Source organism: Pinus tabuliformis, chromosome X, assembly GCF_031772625.1.
Source record: "Pinus tabuliformis cultivar Carrire ecotype Pingquan chromosome X, CPIR1, whole genome shotgun sequence".
In the NCBI taxonomy this organism is placed as follows: Eukaryota; Viridiplantae; Streptophyta; class Pinopsida; order Pinales; family Pinaceae; genus Pinus; species Pinus tabuliformis.
In genome coordinates, this window is record NC_142308.1 from 382781115 (window position 1) to 382796539 (window position 15425).

The following is a 15425-nucleotide window of genomic DNA, read 5'->3' on the forward strand; positions in this document are numbered from 1 at the left end:
GTCCCATGCACTAAGCTGGAGGATGTCTGCGCACTCTGTCGTAGACTCTTCTTCAGGCCTTTGTGCACTCAGCTGTAGAGCCTCTCCTTTGTTACCAAATTACAGATCACAATAATTCATCTATAACACTGATTGATTCTCACGATTCTCTTCTTATTATTTTACCCTATATATATTATTACATTATAGGGTTACAACATCAAAATACCATGGTCCAAATACCGTGGAATCCCTAAAACAAGCAACTATGGTCCCAAAACCATTGATCCCTTACAAAATCATGCACTTTTTCAAGAAGGAGGGGCTTTAACCCCCCCAACCACCCCCCCGCCCCCAAATCCATTACGACACTGCACTATATATTTAATTCCTCAAAATTCTCTCTCTTTCTCCATTACACACTCTACTGCGTGCTTCGTCCCACAAAATGCAGAGTCTTTGCCAAAATCTAGGCCAAGTTAGGCTGTGTTAGACTCCGTCTTATGTCAGTGTGAGATTGATTCTTCTTCAAAATAGGGTTTTGAAGAAGAAATCATTTAATGTTGTCTTTTTAGAATATGTAATTTATTCTCCAGCTCTTCAAATGGCAGCGACTTCAAGCTCCTATCCCTGCACAAGCACAATTCAGAATATTCACTTTTCATAATATATCAATGGAGTCCTACAGTACTTGCCTCAATCCTCACAAGCAGATTAAGAAAGATTTTGTCAGCAACTTGAATGGTACATCAATTCTTGAAATTGCTGCCCTCACTGCAATTATGCCTGTTCTTATCCTCCTGCGACAATGGAATGTGTTGCAACTCAGATGGGACCAAGGTGGATCTACCAATATTCAAATGGAGGAGCATAGCAAGGTGAATGTCTTGGTAGCCACCGATGTTGTTGAAGAAGACATTGATGTGCGAAGTTGTAGCTGTATCATTCGTTTTGATTTGCCAAAAACAGTAAGGAGCTTTATTCAATCTCGTGGGCGTGTTCATCAAAACAAATCAAATTTTATCCTTCTTCTTGAGAGAGGTAATGAGAAGCAACAAAAGCTATTATATGAGATAATCAGGAGTGAGGAATCAATGAAGGAGACGACTGTGAATAGCAACCTAAATCATATACCTTGTATTCAAGAGCAAAGTTCTGTTGAAACAAATGTTTATCGTGTTTCATCATCTGGAGCTACCGTCACCTGTGATTCCAGTGTCAGTCTTATCTATAAATACTGTGCAAAGTTGCCTGGGGATAAATATTACTCACCTAGACCTGAGTTTATAGCGAGAAAAGTAGCAGGGGAGGACAACCACATTTCGCTTCACAATGCTCTTGGAACGCCCATCTCCGGATATTCTTATACCTTTGATCATGTTTTTGGATACAACTCAAAGAATGCGGACATTTACAAAGTCCATACCAAGGATGTTATCGAGGCAGCCGTTAACGGCTTTAATGGTACTGTATTTGCATATGGGCAAAACATGAATGGAAAGACATACACCATGCAGGGTTCGCAGGAAGACCTTGGTATCATTCGTTTGTCTGTCTACAATGTTTTAAAAAATATCCAGTCGATATCTGATCGAGAATTCTTAATTCAAGTTGCCTATCTGGAAATTTATAATGAAGAGATCAATGAACTCCTTGCTCCAGAGAACAAGAAACTCCAAGTCCATGAAAACTTAGAGCGTGGCATATTTGTTGCAAGACTAAGAGAGGAAAGTGTGAACACCCCAGATCAAGTTTTTGATCTCATTGGCCTGGGAGAAGCACACCGACATGGTGGAGAGACAAACATGAATGTACGTAGTAGCAGGTCTCATACGATTTTTTGGATGGTTATTGAAAGCAGAGACAAGGATGCAAAGTTAGATGGAAGTTCATATAACAAGGATACTGTGAGAGTTTCTGTTCTGAATTTGGTTGATTTAGCTGGTTCTGAGCAAGTTGCAAAAACTGGAGCTGGTGGCGTCCGTCTTAAGGAAGGAACACACATTAACAAGAGTTTGATGAGTCTTGGTACTGTAATCAATAAACTGAGTGATGGTGGTGGAAAACAGAAAGGACATATTCCTTATTGTGATAGTAACCTGACCCGCATCCTACAACCAGCTCTGGGTGGCAATGCCAAGACTGCCATCATCTGTACTATTGCACCTAAAGAGGTTCATGCAGATGAAACACGCGGGACCCTTCAATTTGCAAGCAGAGCTAAACGAGTCACAAATTGTGCTCAAGTGAATGAAATAATGACAGATGCTGCACTGCTAAAGCGTCAAAAGAGGGAGATTGAAGAGCTGCGTAAAAAGCTTCAGGGATCTCACTTAGAGAATCTGGAACTGGAAATTTTGAAGCTAAGAAACGAGATGTTGAAGTTTGAACTTGAAAGGGAAAAGTTTGCTGCTGAACTTGAAGAGGAGAGAAAATCTCAACTGGAGCGTGATCGCCGAGTCACAAATTTTATAACCTTACCACGATGGTTATAAATTCAGATCAAGACAGGAACTCTTTTAAGTTAAACAGCTGTGAGTAAACTTATCCTCGTCGATTAAGCTTGAAGTTTTTGGGTCAGGAAAGGAGATCAACAGGCAATGAACGCTTTGTGTATTCTATCCAAATCAAGGCATACAAAAGACCGCTATTCAAACGGAGCCAGAACAACAGAATAGGATTCGATTCCTATTGCCAGACTTTATTCAACGGGATCTGCGCTCCATGTGTCGGCCATCAGAGGATTTTTAGAGGAACGTTGTTTTATTTTAGAATAGAGGAAACACTCTTTTCTATTGTTGTAACTGCAGGTGAAACAGCGCCCCTGTTTTGGGGGTCGATCTGTTGTTTTTTCTAAAATAGTTCATTTAATGTGTTAAAATAATCATTTGTAAGAGGGAGGGAGAGAATTCTGAGTGCTGAGAGGTGTGTGTAACAGAGCTTCATTGTACAGTTTTTGACAGAGATTTTTAATGACATTACACAGCTCTGACTTCTGAGATTCCTGTGGTATGAAAGTTAGCATAAGTTTTTCTTCTGTTTCATATGTAAACTGTTATGTTTCATTTCACTTCATGATCATTTCTAATTGAACAAATGAAGTGTTAAGGTAGAATTCATCATTTGTATGCTCTGCCTTTAAGTTTGTTCAATATTTCATGTTTTTTTCTGTTTGACAAGGATTCATCTTCTATGCCCTTGTCAGCTCCTCAGCAGTCTTGCCATCCCATTTAATCTCAATTTGATGTTAAATTTCTTGCCTACCTAGCCTCAGTCGATAATCTGTGTTTTTTATTATATTTCTCCGTTCAAGTTGTTTCTTTGCCCCATGTAGCGCAGAAAAACCCCATCATTTATTAAAAACCCCTTTTTATCAATTTACTAGCCTAAAATCAGTATTCCTTATTGGTCATCTCGCCCATTGAAGATCTCACCGAGATAGACCGGAGAGAGCCCTCTCCTGCCCCGTAGGGCTAGCTACGAGGCTAAGTGGTTTGATGTTGCCTTGAGGTTTACCTTTCTCAGCCTGAGGTGAAATTTCAAGTGCTAACATATTGGCGACCATACTGGGGAGAAAATTCGACTTGTTGATTGTCTTGTCCCAGTACATGAAATCAAATTGTAGATCTGATGCTGATGGTAGACAGCAGTCAGATACATATGCAGGCTGAACCATTCACCTGGCAACTCCAATTCGATCCAGACATTCCAGTGCTTGTTGATTCACTCATGCAATGGTAGAGTATGTGGCAAACCCTGCCCTGTGTGAAGCTGTAGAAGGAATAAGAAATGAGTTAGCAGATTCTGAATTTGATGAAGCTTTTTTCAGTACCTTGCTTCATTGGTTGAAATCTTCAAAGTTCTTCAAAGCTAAATTTTGTGAGTTAATTGTTGAAAGAATCGAAATGGAGATTCAAGATTTAGATGAGCAAATTCAGTCATATGATTTCCAAGACCCTAAAAAGTTCTTGGAAATCCTTCCTCATTCGAAACAAGATATCATAGAATCGCCTATAGATGTTTACATTGACAGTGTGCAGCTGGAAGTATGCATTGCAGAGTTGGGACAGCCAACAGAGTCCGGCTTCCGCGATCCAATGGCAACATATATGGACATGTTTTTCACTTTGATTGATAGATCAGACTGCCTTGTACGTGACCAGGCTCATTACGTGCATGAAGGGCTGCCAGCAACTGCATCTATGGCCTGGTGGAAGCTTTCTCAACCGGCGTCATTCTCAGGTTTACTTGAATGGTTAATCTGGCATTTCAGTATTACCTGATCTATTGTTTGTACAGCAGAGTAGGGTAGATTTTGTAAATAAATAAGCAGCCATAAGGGCAGCATCTTGTTTTAGTTTGCTTAAAGATTGTTAAGTCATTTTCTCAGTCATTTTAGTCTTGAGATCAAATCAATTTGAGTTCAGTTTCAGTTGTGTCGATGATGACTCCATTGCCCAAGGGGTGGAGGCACTGTCTGCTCTCCCAAAGTTCTGCGGTTCTTGGCACCTCCAAGAAGCGGCAGCTGCCATCCCAAGTGGATCCAATGTTAGACTCCGTCTTATGTCAGTGTGAGATTGATTCTTCTTCAAAATAGGGTTTTGAAGAAGAAATCATTTAATGTTGTCTTTTTAGAATATGTAATTTATTCTCCAGCTCTTCAAATGGCAGCGACTTCAAGCTCCTATCCCTGCACAAGCACAATTCAGAATATTCACTTTTCATAATATATCAATGGAGTCCTACAGTACTTGCCTCAATCCTCACAAGCAGATTAAGAAATATTTTGTCAGCAACTTGAATGGTACATCAATTCTTGAAATTGCTGCCCTCACTGCAATTATGCCTGTTCTTATTCTCCTGCGACAATGGAATGTGTTGCAACTCAGATGGGACCAAGGTGGATTTACCAATATTCAAATGGAGGAGCATAGCAAGGTGAATGTCTTGGTAGCCACCGATGTTGTTGAAGAAGACATTGATGTGCGAAGTTGTAGCTGTATCATTCGTTTTGATTTGCCAAAAACAGTAAGGAGCTTTATTCAATCTCGTGGGCATGTTCATCAAAACAAATCAAATTTTATCCTTCTTCTTGAGAGAGGTAATGAGAAGCAACAAAAGCTATTATATGAGATAATCAGGAGTGAGGAATCAATGAAGGAGACGACTGTGAATAGCAACCTAAATCATATACCTTGTATTCAAGAGCAACGTTCTGTTGAAACAAATGTTTATCGTGTTTCATCATCTGGAGCTACCGTCACCTGTGATTCCAGTGTCAGTCTTATCTATAAATACTGTGCAAAGTTGCCTGGGGATAAATATTACTCACCTAGACCTGAGTTTATAGCGAGAAAAGTAGCAGGGGAGGACAACCACATTTCACTTCACAATGCTCTTGGAACGCCCATCTCTGGATATTCTTATACCTTTGATCATGTTTTTGGATACAACTCAAAGAATGCGGACATTTACAAAGTCCATACCAAGGATGTTATCGAGGCAGCCGTTAACGGCTTTAATGGTACTGTATTTGCATATGGGAAAAACATGAATGGAAAGACATACACCATGCAGGGTTCGCAGGAAGACCTTGGTATCATTCGTTTGTCTGTCTACAATGTTTTAAAAAATATCCAGTCGATATCTGATCGAGAATTCTTAATTCGAGTTTCCTATCTGGAAATTTATAATGAAGAGATCAATGACCTCCTTGCTCCAGAGAACAAGAAACTCCAAGTCCATGAAAACTTAGAGCGTGGCATATTTGTTGCAGGTCTAAGAGAGGAAAGTGTGAACACCCCAGATCAAGTTTTTGATCTCATTGGCCTGGGAGAAGCACACCGACATGATGGAGAGACAAACATGAATGTACGTAGTAGCAGGTCTCATACGATTTTTCGGATGGTTATTGAAAGCAGAGACAAGGATGCAGAGTTAGATGGAAGTTCATATAACAAGGATACTGTGAGAGTTTCTGTTCTAAATTTGGTTGATTTAGCTGGTTCTGAGCGAGTTGCAAAGACTGGAGCTGGTGGCGTCCGTCTTAAGGAAGGAACACACATTAACAAGAGTTTGATGAGTCTTGGTACTGTAATCAATAAACTGAGTGATGGTGGTGGAAAACAGAAAGGACATATTCCTTATCGTGATAGTAAGCTGACCCGCATCCTACAACCAGCTCTGGGTGGCAATGCCAAGACTGCTATCATCTGTACTATTGCACCTGAAGAGGTTCATGCAGATGAAACACGCGGGACCCTTCAATTTGCAAGCAGAGCTAAACGAGTCACAAATTGTGCTCAAGTGAATGAAATAATGACAGATGCTGCACTGCTAAAGCGTCAAAAGAGGGAGATTGAAGAGCTGCGTAAAAAGCTTCAGGGATCTCACTCAGAGAATCTGGAACTGGAAATTTTGAAGCTAAGAAACGAGATGTTGAAGTTTGAACTTGAAAGGGAAAAGTTAGCTGCTGAACTTGAGGAGGAGAGAAAATCTCAACTGGAGCGTGATCGCCGAGTCACAAATTTTATAACCTTAGCACGCTGGTTATAAATTCAGATCAAGACAGGAACTCTTTTAAGCTAAACAACTGTGAGTAAACTTATCCTCGTCGATTAAGCTTGAAGTTTTTGGGTCAGGAAAGGAGATCAACAGGCAATGAACGCTTTGTGTATTCTATCCGAATCAAGGCATACAAAAGACCGCTATTCAAACGGAGCCAGAACAACAGAATAGGATTCGATTCCTATTTCCAGACTTTATTCAACGGGATCTGCGCTCCATGTGTCGGCCATCAGAGGATTTTTAGAGGAACGCTGTTTTATTTTAGAATAGAGGAAACGCTCTTTTCTATTGTTGTAACTGCAGGTGAAACAGCGCCCCTGTTTTGGGGGTCGATCTGTTGTTTTTTCTAAAATAGTTTATTTAATGTATTAAAATAATCATTTGTAAGAGGGAGGGAGAGAATTCTGAGTGCTGAGAGGTGTGTGTAACAGAGCTTCATTGTACAGTTTTTGACAGAGATTTTTAATGAAATTACACAGCTCTGACTTCTGAGATTCCTGTGGTATGAAAGTTAGCATAAGTTTTTCTTCTGTTTCATATGTAAACTGTTATGTTTCATTTCACTTCATGATCATTTCTAATTGAACAAATGAAGTGTTAAGGTAGAATTCATCATTTGTATGCTCTGCCTTTAAGTTTGTTCAATATTTCATGTTTTCTTCTGTTTGACAAGGATTCATCTTCTATGCCCTTGTCAGCTCCTCAGCAGTCTTGCCATCCCATTTAATCTCAATTTGATGTTAAATTTCTTGCCTACCTTGCCTCAGTCGATAATCTGTGTTTTTTATTATATTTCTCTGTTCAAGCTGTTTCTTTGCCCCATGCAGCCCAGAAAAACCCCATCATTTATTAAAAACCCCTTTTTATCAATTTACTAGCCTAAAATCAGTATTCCTTATTGGTCATCTCGCCCATTGAAGATCTCACCGAGATAGACCGGAGAGAGCCCTCTCCTGCCCCGTAGGGCTAGCTACGAGGCTAAGTGGTTTGATGTTGCCTTGAGGTTTACCTTTCTCAGCCTGAGGTGAAATTTCAAGCGCTAACAGGCTGCACCCAAGAGGCCCCCAATACTCACATGTGACTCATCTCTAGTCACTTAACCGATTTTCTTTTGATCTTCGCTACAATGTTGTTGTAAACGTTGTTAAACTACTGCAAAATGTATGTGAATTTCTTCTCCTCATTGTGTACATCCTCTAGTAGTGCTTCTGTCACTAGTTCCGTAGCCTTTTGCATCACTGTTGTTTATCTCTATTGAAGCTCTTGAAGCTTCTCATCCACTACTTGGGACAGTGGGGGAGCGTCATCCTGCCATGGCTGAGTTCTCTCTGTCATAGTCTTCTCTTCCTTCCTCAGCTCCTCTATGTTCTTTTAGAGGGAATTTCCTTCATTGATATTTGTGAGCTTCTATGAGATTGGAAAGGTTCTCACAATTGCCTAAATTTCCTCCAGTTATTGCTACTTCTATTGAATATCATCTTGTCGTTTTTGTGCATTTGGATCTTCCTGCAGTGAAGTCCAAATATGTAAGATCTCAGCTAATAGCTTCCCACAATCTTCCACTGTTGTAGAGATGTTGGCCATTGCAACCTTCAGGTCATGCTCCCTCTATTCTCTCACTTCCTTTGGTGCGTTGGTTGTAGCTTCATCTGTAGGTCATGATCTTCATATCATATGTAAATGGCACATCCGAGATCTTATCCTTTTACTTCAAGGTCGAGATTCATGACCTTGTCATCCACTGGTTCCTCTTCTTGGACCTTCATGTCTGGAATCTCATGGCATGTTGCTTCAACCACCTCCTTTAGCTTCTTTTGTGTTGTTCTACTACCTAATCCCTCTCCTAGATCACATGGTTGAGCTTCTGCTTCAGCGAAGCTCTCTCTCTCTCTACCTAAATGTTTAACTTTAAAGTGAGTTGTTCACTTTGCTTGAGCTCATCTATGATCTCTTGATGCAGCTTGTGTAATTTCTGAAGTGGCACTACTGTGATGTTCATGTTCACGTACCTCCACTCTTTGGCCTATTTTTGTACCTCATCAAAGTCAAATTACAGGGCTCCAGTAGGTATCGGTGCTATCCGTGCTGCAAGTGTGGTCTCTAATGGTATTTCCTCTCCAAGCTTCTCCTCTAGCTACATTGGTTGTCCGACTGTCTATGCCAATGTCTTCAGCTATGCAATGCACTTCGTGACACTTATTAGAAATGCGACATAGTGATCCTCTAGCTTGTTCCATGATTTTATTGTTGCCTCCTGAATTATGTCCCCAATCTGGTCCAAGTACACATCAATGAGGACCAACGGCATTATGTCCTTTGTCTTGTCTACCTTCTACTTGTTTTTTCTTCTTGTGGAAGCTTTGACATGTGCCTTCCTCTTCTCTGCAATAGATGGGTCTGTCTCTATCTTTTTGGACTCTCTGTTCTACTCATCACCTTCAGGAGGATCCTAGTGACCCTCATCATATTTCTCCTCTTGTTCTGACTCTTTCTCATCCTTATCCTTCCCACTCGCTTCCCCAAACTGCATTGTATCATCCTCTGTCATAATATCCTCCATCTATGTGTCTATCGTAGTGATCCACTTCGTTGGCCACTGTTGTATCTGTGCTAGGAGATCGTCTTCTGTCACTAAATATGGTAGGGGATTCCATGTATTACTTATGTATGTGCAAGCCTGTATGTAAATTTTGTGGAAGTCAGCCTTAAACTTCGCGATAGAGATATACTTCTTGTATAGTGTTGGTGAAAGGTGAGAGTGCTAGTTCACCAACATGTGTAAGTCCATATGGTATAAAATGAAAAACATGTCGTTATCTTGTGCTTGCGTCGGTTCAGTGGTATACAAAAGAAAGGCATATTGCGCAACTTCACAAACATTTGAGGGTACTAGAGGGAACTTTGAATCTTCCGACTCTCTCCATGCAAGCATCACAATTATCAGAATTAACCATGTGTAGTGAAACATAGTACCATTTTCCCGAGCCTCGCAGAAGTCATCCAGAAACTCTTGGGATAGATATGTGGCCCATTTGTACTAAACCCCATTAGCATGCTACGCAACTAATGAAACCATCGGTGCAAGGACTTCATTAGCCTGACAATTCCTCATGATTTTTCCAGCAAATATATGTGTTCTGAAGTGAACTCCCGAGTCATTGATTGATTTGATATCATAACCTCGCTTCCCTTTCATTAATCCAAACTTCTTCATTTTGTCTGCTATGGCTCTGTCCTAATCTTTCCCAACAAACTTCTCTACGGGATTCAACCCTTGATAAGGAAGTCTTGTGATTCTCCATATTAACATTGGGTTAATACGAATTCTCTTCCCCATCCACTAGCATCCATCATGCACCAGCATGAGAAATTGTCTCACACAAGTTGTGCTTCCTGGACTTTTGCCGAAGTGTGGTGCATTCAACATATTCAACAAGCTTGACATCACCAATCAAGCCTCCCACTGCTACGGTTGTCACCTTGTCACACCACTGTCAAGGTAGTGAAATTTTTTTAAATACTTGTCTAGTACGAACTACAAATATTTATTTTTTTCGTTGAAATCTTTGTCTGTGAACTTCAGCTGTGAAATCTTCCCTAGCTTTTCTTTAGTAAATCACACTGACTCCAACAACAAACGTGTGAAGGTGCCATACTTTGCATCCTTCAACTCTGTCACTGGTTTTTCATCTGGTTTCCTTAGTGGAATATACGGTGGGAGAGGAGATGGAAACGATGTGCCATCTATTTCCATTTGTACTTGTTGTGCTTCTTCCTAACTATCTCTCGCCTATTCAGGCTCTTTCTGAGGCTGAACAGGTCTCTTTTCCTGTTTCTTCTTCATTCTCTCATCTCTAGTCATTTTCTTTCATGGGGATCTCCATTACGTACATGATGATGTTGCTACGGGCCGTGATGCTGTTGTGGGTGGTGATGCTGCTGCGCGAATATAAGATGTTGCTTCCATGATTCCGGCTAAGCCTTTCTCACTAAATATACAAATAAATTCTTTAGGCATCAGGGCATCCATGCGAAAATTTCTGCAACTTCTTTGCAATAGCAATATTCAAACTCTCAGGACAACAAAGTGCCAAATCTAGGTAGGACACAGATTTTTATAATAAATTTGAATGCATAACCCCATCATTAGCTCAAATTGTGTTCATTAATTGCATATATATCGCTAGATCCAGTTAATCTATCCTCATAAATGCATCACTCTGTTTGTTTCAATGACAATTTTCCTTTTTAACGGTCATATTTTTCCTGACAAACTTTGACGCATCCCATATTGTAGCGAAGTAACCCGTCTTGCATCGAGGCTCCTATGAACTTTGTCATAACCTTGAATGAATAGAAGTAACTTCCTACATCGAAGCTCTCTCTGGAGCGTAGTTTATAGTTGAGTTCCCACTTTCAATTGCAAGTGGCACTGAGACTTTTCTTCTTTCTTTAGAGCAAAGTTGTAGGGGCAGGGTTGTCCCCGCGCAACTTCAACCTACTTCCATTTACTCTTCCTTGAACCAATTATCCATTAACTTTTCTAATTGAATTGTGCCTCCCTCAGTAATATGCTTGATAATGTATGGGCGCAACCAATGCATCTTGTACTCTCTTAGAAATTTTAGAAGCTTACTGTCATAAAGGGGAACGAGGTATCCTATTGTTGCAAACTCGGGTTCCTTCTCTGATCATATGTTCACCTTCTTGGTCTTTTGTAGTTTTTTTATGTCTGGCATCTCTAGATTAGGTCTAGTTACTTCATGGTATCCTTATGATTCTACTATGTCGATGTTGCGAGGATGTTCTTCTTCATCTGCAGTAAGGTAATAACACTCCAGTGAATTTTCTATCTATGAAGCCCAATCAAGTTGCTGCCAAGTCAGTGGGGTTACATTCTCAAAGATCCTCTTCCTCATTGTCTAAAGGGCCAAATCTATGTATGGAAAATCATCCTCAAAGCTGAATGTTAATAAGAAGCCACCAACCATGTCTGCCTAGGTCACGGTACCATGTGGAAGTTCCATTTCTAGGTACCAATTCTTAGGGATTGTCTCTAATGTATGAATGAATCCATGTACTCATTCTTGAAGTGGAATATACTTCCATGCTATAGTGCATGGCTGGATATGCTTCCTAGGATTAGTTTCACCATCATATTTTATCTCCATCTCTGTATCTATCTGTCCAAACCTTATCCCCATCATTCTTCAACGTTCTTGCTAGCCTCATATATTCTTGTTCTGTGCATTCCACCATCTACCAGGGGTAACTTTCATGGCTATATCCAAGGCTTACAACCTTTGATTTTCTGGAACTTTTTCTTCATAATCATTAAGAAAATTATTTACATCACCTAAGTCATCATAAGAAGGTAGGTTACATACTTCAGATATCATACAGGGAACTGATTTGGTAATTCTTGCACAACACCTTGTGGATACTTGATGCAACCTATTCTGCTAGTCCTCCAACTCTTCTTCTAAGTCTAAGGTACAAGAACTATCATGCTCCTAACTCAAATTTCCCTCTACAGTAGGGTTAACACAATATTGTTCCTTCACAGTCATGTGATAGATATTGTCTATGTCTGCTGTGCAATATTCTACTTTAATTAGTTTTGTATATCTTACTCCTTCTGATGGATCCAAGGGAACAATTACTCTCATATTGCTTCTTTCAAATATCACCTATCTCTTCTTCACATTAATTATGGCCATATTATAAAATTCCTAGTCAATTCGAAGCAATGCAAGATAAGGGTTATTTCCTTCAACGATTTCTATTACTTCAAAATCACCTGTAGTGTGAACTCCTTCAATATCCACTGTGGTACCTAGTAGTCTTCCCAGAGGGAAGCTTTTTTGATGATCTTCCATACTTAACTGAATAGGTGACCATTGTAGCTTTCACTTACCCATTAATTCCCATTTCTACTTCGTCAAGACATTAGCATTAGATCCTAGATCCAAAATAAGTTCGTCCATCTCATATTCTCCTATTTGCACACTAAGCCTCCTTTTCTCTTCTGGTTCTCTTATGTCGATGCAAATTATTGACTATGCAAATCTCACTTCATAGTGTTTCTTTGGATGCACAGTGATTAGGTGCTCAAAAAAATATCTCAAAATTCAAAGTTGGCAAGTTGGTATGGAAACTGGATGACCACGTAGTGTTCATCATCCTAAATCTAGCGCAACTCATTTAGCATGAAATAGACACCGTATGCTCGCAGAAACATGTTCTATTCACTTTCCCAAACAAGCAAATTGTTGAAAAAATTGATAGCCCAGTAAGTAATCCGTAATACTGATGTGGCGCTGACTAGGCAGGTGTATGTGGCAGCTTGAATTGGTCAACGGGTTTTCTCCGGTGAATCACAATGTGACAAGTGGCACGTTTCTATCGGTGAAATTTGGTGTAATTGTATTGGTCGGAATGGTGGCCAACATAGGATGACATGTGGCATAGCTGGAGGCTGTCACATGGCAGCCCAGGGGCCACACAAATTATTGTTCAAAGTTTGGGCGGAGGCAATGAGGGTCGAACCTGCAACCTCACACAAACAAGCCAAAGCCTCTACTAATACACCATGCAGTTGTTGCTTAACCATTAAGGGTGCGGGTTATATTTAAATGTTAATGGCACATAGTTTGGGGGTAGGGCTAGCCCATGAGGGGGTCAACCCCTGGTCACACAAAAACAATACGACCACCGACGAAGAGTGATGCAGGGGCTTGAATAGAGAGGGTAGGCCATTGGCCTTACCCCTAGGCACGTGGCCCCCCGTGTGCCCATATTTTTTGGAAAAAAGGCATTAGAGGACATTTAACGCGTCCGACAAATTCACCTGACTTTTAGCGAGATTGTCACTTCGTTAGTGTGTTATGGAGCAAATTTGTAGGATGGTTCTATATTTTGGGGAATTTGTGGTGCGATTAGTAGAATATTTAGAAAGGCCATATCTTCTTCATCGTTTAATGAAATCAGGAGCAGAAAGAGGGTACATAGGAATTTTGGGCATTTTGGAGCAATTGGAACAGGTTCAGAGCACTTTGAGCATTGTAAACTGATGTATTCACACTTTTGAGAATAATAGAGAGTACCAAGCCATTGGAAGCTAGGCCAAGGAAACGTAGCCTAAGAGGGGTGAACTCCTTTATCATGTGCTTCTGTGATATTGTTTATGGTGATGTTAATTTCTATTATATGCTGCTACTCAGTCATTTGTTTTTGTTAATTTGCACATAAAAAATTCATAAAAACACTCAAAAACCCATGTTTAAACTTGAAAATATTTTCATAATTCCTCCAGCATATTTAATATATTCTGAAAAAAAATTGGCACAACAAAACTAATTTTCTTAATCAGATCAAGTTTCGTATTTGAGCTCTCGGTTTTATTTTTGAAAGAATGATTTAATTGTTTGCAAGTGAATGTCGTGCTTACAAGGTTAAAATTCAAGAGAGGAAAAGGGAAGCTATTTGAAAGCTCTGAAGTTGGGTCAAAGGGTAGGAGGGCAAGGTTCCCATAATCTCCATGACCACTTCTTCCTCAAGCTGTGGTTGACACTCCAGTGGGCATGTCTCATGAAGGAGAACCTAGAAACATGAAAAAGGACAAGAAGGTATTCTGGAAGGCTTTCTTCGATATGACAGAGATGGTGAAGGTCCTCTATGAAGAGAGGAATACCAGACTGCAGGGTGAAAGCTCCAAACCTCCCAGAGGAGAAGGTTCTTCAAGAGGAGGTAATGGAAATGGAGGTAAACTTCCACCCTCTCCACCATCTTCTTCATATTCTTCTTCACAAGCATCTTCGCCCTCTCCCATTAACACAACCCTTACTCATACTCATCAACATACCTCAAAAGGAACTGGTAGATCACCCTTGTTAAAACTTGATGTTAAATTTGAACTACCCATGTATAATGTTGAAGTGGATGCAGAGGAGCTTGACAATTGGGTTCCTTAGTTGGAGGTCTATTGCGGAATTCAAAACCTTCAAGAAGATGACATAAAGATTCAATTAGCTTCCTTGAGGATGGAGGGTGAAATACTAGTATGGTGGGAATCAAAGACACAAGAAGAGATAAAAAACACTATAAGGTCTCAATTTCTTGGTCTGATTTCATTGCTACAATTAAAAGACAATTCTACCCTCTAGCTTATATGCAAAAAGCCATCATGAATTGGAAGAACTTTAGACAACTTAAAGGTTAAAATGTGCAAGATTACACCCAAGAATTCATAAAAGGGTCTCTAATGTTAGGTGTAGACTTGCAATCACAAGAAACGTTGTTGAATTACATAGGGGGTTTACACAGTTACCTTAGGCATACTATCCTTATATTTAATCCCAATAATATAGATGAGGTGTGTGTGCAAGACACTCATCTTGAGACAAGAGGGAAAAACACTCTAGAAGAGGGTAGTAAAAAACCATTTGAGGGTAAAGGAAAAGAAAATGGTTTCAAAGGGAAGGGAAAGAAAAATGCATCTATTAAGCAGGAAGGAGAGAAATTAACATGCAATCATTGTTCCAAAGAGGGTCATGATGAAGCTCATTGTTTGAAGCTTCATCCCGGGATGAAACCACATAAATTCAACAACAAGGGAAAACAAAAGACAACTGAAAATACTCAACAAGATTTGGGATTTGATTCGAGTGATGAAATTAAAATTACAACCATGGGTATAAAGGGAAAAAAATCTATTGCTAGCACTAGTACTTCAAATTCAGAAAATGAAACTCCAAATGAAAAGAAGAGGATAGAACTTTCTCACATAAGGGTGATCTCAAAACATAGAAAAATTGATACACTTTTTGACATTGGCTCTCAAGTCAATCTTATCTCTGAAAACACTGTCAAACATTTAA

At 39.9% G+C, this 15425-nt stretch overlaps 2 pseudogenes; both read left to right on the forward strand.

Annotated features, from left to right (window-relative positions):
* Window positions 1–653: 653 nt before the first annotated feature.
* On the forward strand, window positions 654–2521 carry LOC149140135 (kinesin-like protein KIN-7N pseudogene; annotated as a pseudogene).
* Window positions 2522–4713: 2192 nt separating this feature from the next.
* LOC149140136 (kinesin-like protein KIN-7N pseudogene) lies at window positions 4714–6581 on the forward strand (annotated as a pseudogene).
* Window positions 6582–15425: the final 8844 nt, after the last annotated feature.